We start from the raw sequence: 6,846 nt of genomic DNA on the forward strand, positions 1-6,846 counted from the left end.
AAACTCCCCAAATGCAGTCACCACCCACTTTGATCGGCTGGCAGAAGCGGCCTTGGGGCGAGCACACACACACACACACACACACCCCTCGCTGCCTTCAAGGGAGCTTTCGTCTGCCGAAAGAAGCAGCCTCATGGCGAGGGGAGTGTGTGTGTGTGTGTGTGCGCTCGCCCCGAGGCCGCTTCTACTGGCCGATCAAAGTGGCTGGTGACTGCATTTGCGGAGCTACCATCACCTGAAAGAGACTGCCTAAAGGTGAGGGGACATGGGAAGCCATGCCTCGGCCTGAAGCGGCTGGGGACTCTGCCTTCAGGGAGCTTCTATCGGCTATTGGGGTATTCTAGTATTCGGCAAGCTTTCGTCGGCCGATAGAAGCAGCCTCGCGGCGAGGTACATGCGTATGGGCCGCTCAAGGTGGGGGAGGAAATTAAGTCACCCCCGAAAAGACGGCCTAGCCATTTTTTCAGGGATCCAAAAAAAAAAAAAAGGCCCGGCCTTATTTTGTGAGAAACACGGCAGACATGATTCTGTTGCAGCAAATCTTGCTTCCAAAATCAGGACACAAGACCACGAAAAGTTGGAGAATACAGGTTTATTTGTGCACAAGGTTCAGAGCATCAGCATGGCAGATTCTGAACCCCCTGGCTCTTCCTGAGGCATCACTTTTATACATTTCATGACCTCAGCTTAGCCCGGGGCGTTACTTTGATTAAACTATACAAAAAAAAAGAGAATAACATATATACCAAAAAGCAGTACATTCAATTATTCATTTTATCTTACACCATCTGTTATTTTCCATAACCATCCTTGTTTACTGGAATATGACTAGTTCCTTAGTTCAGCAACTCCGTGGCTTTTCACCATATTATATTAAGCAAAGCTTTGGGGAATTGGGGACTTCTGCTAAATATAAAAGTGCTTTATGTTCATATTTTCAATTGCTTCAATTCAATGTTTACTAAGAATAAGGTTACATCTCATAAAACAAGCTTATTAAAATAAACACAGAAGAAAAAGACTTAGTCTATCTGAATAAAAATTCACATTCAGATGATCAAGGCTGAATCAGGTGGTCAATCCAACAGATTGTTAAAATATTTAATTTACTAGCTGGAACAATAAAGTGTACAATGGAACCAGAACACACAGTTGTTGTTGGAACAGTGGTTGAACTACAACTGGTTGGAGAGTGCTGGCTCAAGCATGAGGCAATTTATGCTGTGATTGATTGCTGTGGGTCTTAAGGGGAAATTTCCCCTTTTCTTCTGTGTGCTGTTTAGATTTACCTCATGATATTCCTGTGTTCCTGACTATCTTGTCTAAATATAAACAATATATTTATTTATATAAAACTACAAGTTCATGTCAGTGCCTCTGACTTCATTTGGACACCTGCTGTGCAATTCTCCTGACAGCTTTTCTGTCCAACAAAGCAAAGAAGTCTGAAATAGCTGAGCGGGAGATCCCCTCATGCTTAGTCAGGAATAGCTTCCTTTATGAGTTCATGGGATCCAGGCTGTTGGTCCACATTTTTTGAATGAAGTTTTCCAATTGCTTTTGCTAAGTTTAACTTGGTCTTCATCATGGGGTGGGGGGGTATTTAGAGCCAATCAACTCCCTCATCTTAGCATTTGTCCAAATACCTAACAAAATTATTCCACCTTCCATAACTGTCCATTCATTACTTTGCATAACAGTCTTAGATGTATACTCAAACAAGATCCATAGTGGTCAACCTATATATAACCTGTTCTTTCAGCTTTTTAAAAACATCCTACTGTATAACTATGTATCTTAAGCTGCAAAAGGACCACATTAGCATAACTTCATATTCTATTCCACTTCTCCCAATCCTCCAGGTACGACTTATGACAACAACTGAGCCCAAAATTTATGTTGCTACCTGAAACATTTGTTAAGTTTTGCCCCATTACACACCTTTTCTTGTCACAGTTGTAAAGTGAATCATTGCAGCTGTTAAGTTAGTAACGTGGTTGTTAAGTGAACCTGGCTTCCCCGTTGACTTTGTCAGAAGGTCGCAAAAGGGGATCGCATGACCCCAGAACACTGAAACCGTCATAAATAGGAACCAGTTGCTAAGCATCTGAATTTTGATCATGTGACCATGGGATGCTGCAATGGTCATAAGGGTGAAAAACAATCATAAGTCACTTCTTTTCAGTGCCGTTGTAACTTTGAACGGTCACTAAATAAAGTCAAAGACTACCTGTATACCAGGGCTCCAGCTACTTCATCTCCAAGGGACACCAGGAGGGAAAAGCCTTTCAAGTGAGTGATAGGAAAGAGTAAAATTGACAGGATACCGATATATAGCAGGGCTTTCAAGAGCCCACTGGGAACGCCACTCACTTTCTACCCATTCTCCAAAGCCGCACCAAATTTCAGAGGCACATCTTTTCTCTCCTTCAGGCCCCAGTAATCCACCAGCTGTGGAGGTGGGTCTCCTTAGTCTGCAGGCTCCAAGCAAAGCCAGAGGCCCCCTGGCCCAGGTTTCCAATTCTCTCCACAGCTGCAAAAAGAGAAGAAGAGAGAGAGTCCCAATTAGTATAAACTCTTCCACTTCCGGAGAAAAGAGGAATCAGCATCCAGGACCCCAAGGCACTTTCTTCTGACTGGGAAGTTAAGAAGCATCAGGAAAGCTTGGCGGGAAAGGAAGGGGAAGGGGAGGGGAAGGGAAAGGAAAGGAAGGAAAGGAGGGGGAGAAAAAAAAATTCGCCCGGGCTTCCTTCGCCTGAACCATTTTTTTTAATTCTGCTATTCCCACGCCCGGCTTGCTGTTTTGCACCAGGGACGGAGCAGCCTCGCTAAGGGAGGTCTAGGGGAGGGCCAGCAAGCCGTCAGGGTGGGACTCCGGCAGCAACGCGCCTGCTTTCCCGCTCGCTGCAATTAAAAGAGCGGAGAGCGGGCCTTTCCTTCACTCCGTTCCTCATTTCGGACCCCAGGCCCTTTTTCCTTTCTTCAAACCCGGCCTCCCACGACCCGCCTCCGGTCTCCTTTGAAGCTCGCCGGGTTGAGGCGTCCCCTACCTTCCTCCTCGGTGGCCAAGCGTGGCTCCCCACCGACGCTGTAGAAGAAGGGCGCGCGCGCTCGGGCACAGCCAGCCACCCCCGGAGGCCAAGTTTCCAAAGGCAAGGACGGTGGGGAAATCCCCGTCCGAGGCTCCTCTCTCGGGAAAGGAAGGAGGACGGGGCGGCGAGAGTCCGCTTTCAAAAGTCGAGCGGGCCCCTTTCAGCCCAGCGCCGAGACGAGGAAGGCTCGAGCCCCTGCTTGGGAGACTCTGCCAGGCGAGCGAGGAAAGGCGGCCGTGCGCCGACCAGACCGAGGAAAGGAGGAGGAGGAGGAGAGAAAAACAAGGAGCCGCGGCTTCTTGGAAAGCGTCCCGCTCTCCGGGTTGCGAGCCGCCGCTCCTGAAAATCACTGAAGCTCGGCCCCCGAAAAGCTCCTCTTCGCTTTTCCGCTCCCAAGCTTTAGGTGGGACCGCCCACGAGCCGAGGGAGGAGAAAAACAAGGCTCCCCGGGGAGGCTTGAGGCGCCGTCGGGAAGGGTGGATACCGTCCTCTTCGCCGCGCTCCGCGAGCGCTCTCTGCTGCCGCGGTCGCGCATTCCTCGTCCCTGGCCGCGATTTGAGGAATTAATGGGGGTGGCGAAAAGGAAGGAGCCTGACGCCTCCAGGGGCGCGGCCGGGCGGGCCTAGAGCCGGGCTGTGCCAGACCAAATCGTCAGTTCTTGAATACCGCACCGGTCCGCAAGATGCCAAAGCCGCGTATCGACGCAGGAGCTTGGGCGATAAGGATTAAAAGGGGTGGTGGGGGAGAGTAACTCTAAAAAACGGGACGAGGGTCGAAAGAGGTTGTGAGGAAACGCCCTTGTTTTGCTGAGGGCATTTTTTCCTCTCTTGCAGAACCGTAAATGGAAGCTGAGAGCGCCTTTGGACTGAAAACAGCCGGACGGTAGAAGAGCCCCAACCAGGGAATTGAGCCGTCGATAATCCGGTCTCCGGAGCTTCTGACTAGCCTGGTCAATATTGTTTGAAATCAGTGAAGGTTTTGGAGTTGTTGGGGGCTTTTTTTTTTTGGAACTGTTTCTGTCGGAATCAGAATCATTTGGGAACCGCTGGTAGGTGACTTCCTTACCCACTTAGAAGGCAGAAGAAAGCAAGGGCGCTAAAAGAGACTTTAAGCTGAATGTCCAATGTCTGTAGAATAATAGCAGCAGGAGGGTTCATTTCCTTTCCCGTTTTTTTAAATCCAAAATCATTATTTTGTGATTCTGAAGATTCTTCAAGAAAGCGTATTGCCAAACTATTTTTTTTAAGATCCGAAACAAACACACCAGCGAGTAAAGACATTTAAAGCTTTATTGCTTACTTTAGCAAGTAGATTTAAACAGAAACAAAAAGACGCATAACATACCAGGCAAGATAACAATTCTCTGTTCAGCTTTCAGGAACAACGGTAGAGATTATGAGAAAAGCCACTTTAATCCATTTAAATTTATGTATTGCTTATTTGTGAGATTTAACCCTCTCAGTTTGAAATCAACGGGAGACTCTTGAACAATAATAAGGAGCTTTATTAAGTGTTTGCAAAGGCTGGAAACTTCTGTGCTCATATAGGTGGAGCTACAGAAGACATTTTACATAGAAATACATGATGGTTTTATAGGATCTAAAAATTCCTGCCCTTTATCGATATTGGTTAATTTCTGGATGCACAATCTTCCTCTTCCTGGCACTTCCATCCCAGTAACTGTTCATTTCCAGTATTCTCCCTCTCCTTGGCATTGTCAGCATTATTAATTTTAGTATGACAACTGGTTTCTTGACCTGACAACTCTCTTCCTTTGACCTGCCAACTTTCCTTCTGACTGGATTGTGCTTGGACATAGCCTTGTTTTTAGCCTTGTTACTGTCTTATAGTGAATATTCTTACACAATTCCTTACATAATTCCCCATCGGGGATTCTTAGGTTAGTATGGCATTACATTTCCTCTATTCTTTACAGGAATAATTCTCATTTCTTTCATTATTATTTAGCACATAATTATAGCTCTGATATTTTGTAATTATTCTGCTGGTTACTTGTTAGGTATATATAATGGCACTAGAGGGGAACCAGACGATCTGCCTTTGTATTTAGGAATATCTACTTGTCAAGATGTTAGATAACCAATTATTTATGATGAAAAGGTTAAGAACCCCTTCCCCTAATACCTTTATTGTCAAGGTTTTGACTAATGAATCTAATCAATTCAGTACTCTGAGATTTGAAACTTCCTCAAAGAACTGTTTTATTGAGTACATCAGTTCGACACGAAGGAAAACAAAACCAACTCTTATTTCCCACAGTTTCAACATAATTAAAAAATAACTAGCTCCGTCCCCCATTGTCACAGATCACATTGTCCAATTAGGTGTTCTGGCATTTCCCTGATAACTCCTCTGGTCAACACCTGTTGAGATGACCTTGGTTCCCACTAGACCAAGGGTCGGTAACCCATGGCTCTGGAGCTGCATGTGGCTCTTTCATCCCTCTGCTGCGGCTCCCTGTCACCGGTCAGATCCACAATTGATAGGGTTAGGACAGGTAGAAGAAAAAGGATGCTGCGCTATGGTGGGGGAACCGGACTTCTGGTCAGCAGAGGAAAAAGGACGCTGCACTAGGAGGAGATACTATGATGGGGGAACTGGACTTCCGGTCGGCTCCAGAATTGAACGGTTAGGACCTCTGTGGCTCTTTGAGTGTTTAAGGTTGACAACCCCTGCATTAGACGATGCATTGTTATAGTCTGGTCTGACATTCCAAACCTCTCCCCACTCCCATATTATGTGCAGCTGAGAAACGGATAGATGGCTGTGGCAGACCTGGTCCATTTCAAAGTTGACATTGATATTAAGAAGTTAAAACCTAAAAGCAGATAGGCCTTGATGCTTAGTAACCTGCTAATGTGCAATAATGGTCAAGAATGCTTACAAAAGCAAAGTAATTAGTAGTTGCTCAAGTGAAACCCGATACATATCATAGCAATAGCACTTAGACTTATATACTGCTTCACAGTACTTTTCAGCCCTCTCTAAGCGGTTTACAGAGTTGGCATATTGCCCCTAACAATACGTCCTCATTTTATCAATCTTGGAAGGATGGAAGGCTGAATCAACCTTGAGCTGGTCGGAATCAAACTACTGGCAGTTGGCACTCAGCAGAATTAGGCTGCAATTCTACATTCTAACCACTGTGCCACCACAGCTTAGATTTGGGAAAACAGGAAGGGGCGTTGGTTCTTACCTGATACGCTTCTTTTCGTAGAGCTGTAGAGAGTGTCCAGGTTGGGAGGAGCTCCAGTCTCGGCTCTCACAGGCTGAGCTTGAGATTGAGGAACGCCTCTCACCATCACGTGGTCCTCTGGGCGCTCCCCAGTTTTGCGAAGATGAGAAGGAAGGCCCTGTTCTCATCTTACTCAGAAAAAAATATTAGTTTGCTCGGTCGAACAGCAAGGTTTCCCACCAGACGGCCTATGGGTGGGGCTGGACACTCTCTACAGCTCTACGAAAAGAAGCGTATCAGGTAAGAACCAATGCCCCTTTTCCATAGAGCTGTTTCGAGTGTCCAGGTTGGGACATACCAAAGCTTGGCTAGTCCTGCGGGCGGGCTCCCGTCTGGGATGGAACCTCTTCTGGAACCCCGATGACCCGCTGGAGGGTCCACCCGACAGGAGAACCCCTCGGAGGTTGGAATGCCTCAACGAGAAGGCCTAATGAAGGAGATGGGGCTGTCTAGATGGTAGCCCTGTAGGTGACGCCGATAGAGGCTCACTGGGGCCGT

General features: G+C 46.8%; 1 long non-coding RNA gene across 1 annotated transcript; it reads left to right on the forward strand.

Moving 5' to 3' along the window:
• Positions 1-3,396: 3,396 nt before the first annotated feature.
• LOC148125666 (uncharacterized) lies at positions 3,397-6,204 on the forward strand. The gene is made up of 2 exons (XR_015743916.1): positions 3,397-3,495; positions 3,926-6,204. It is a non-coding gene; the product is annotated as an uncharacterized LOC148125666 (long non-coding RNA).
• The last annotated feature ends 642 nt before the right edge of the window (positions 6,205-6,846 follow it).

Source organism: Pseudonaja textilis, chromosome 5, assembly GCF_049901715.1.
Source record: "Pseudonaja textilis isolate UNSWEBS1 chromosome 5, rPseTex1.2, whole genome shotgun sequence".
Taxonomy (NCBI): Eukaryota; Metazoa; Chordata; class Lepidosauria; order Squamata; family Elapidae; genus Pseudonaja; species Pseudonaja textilis.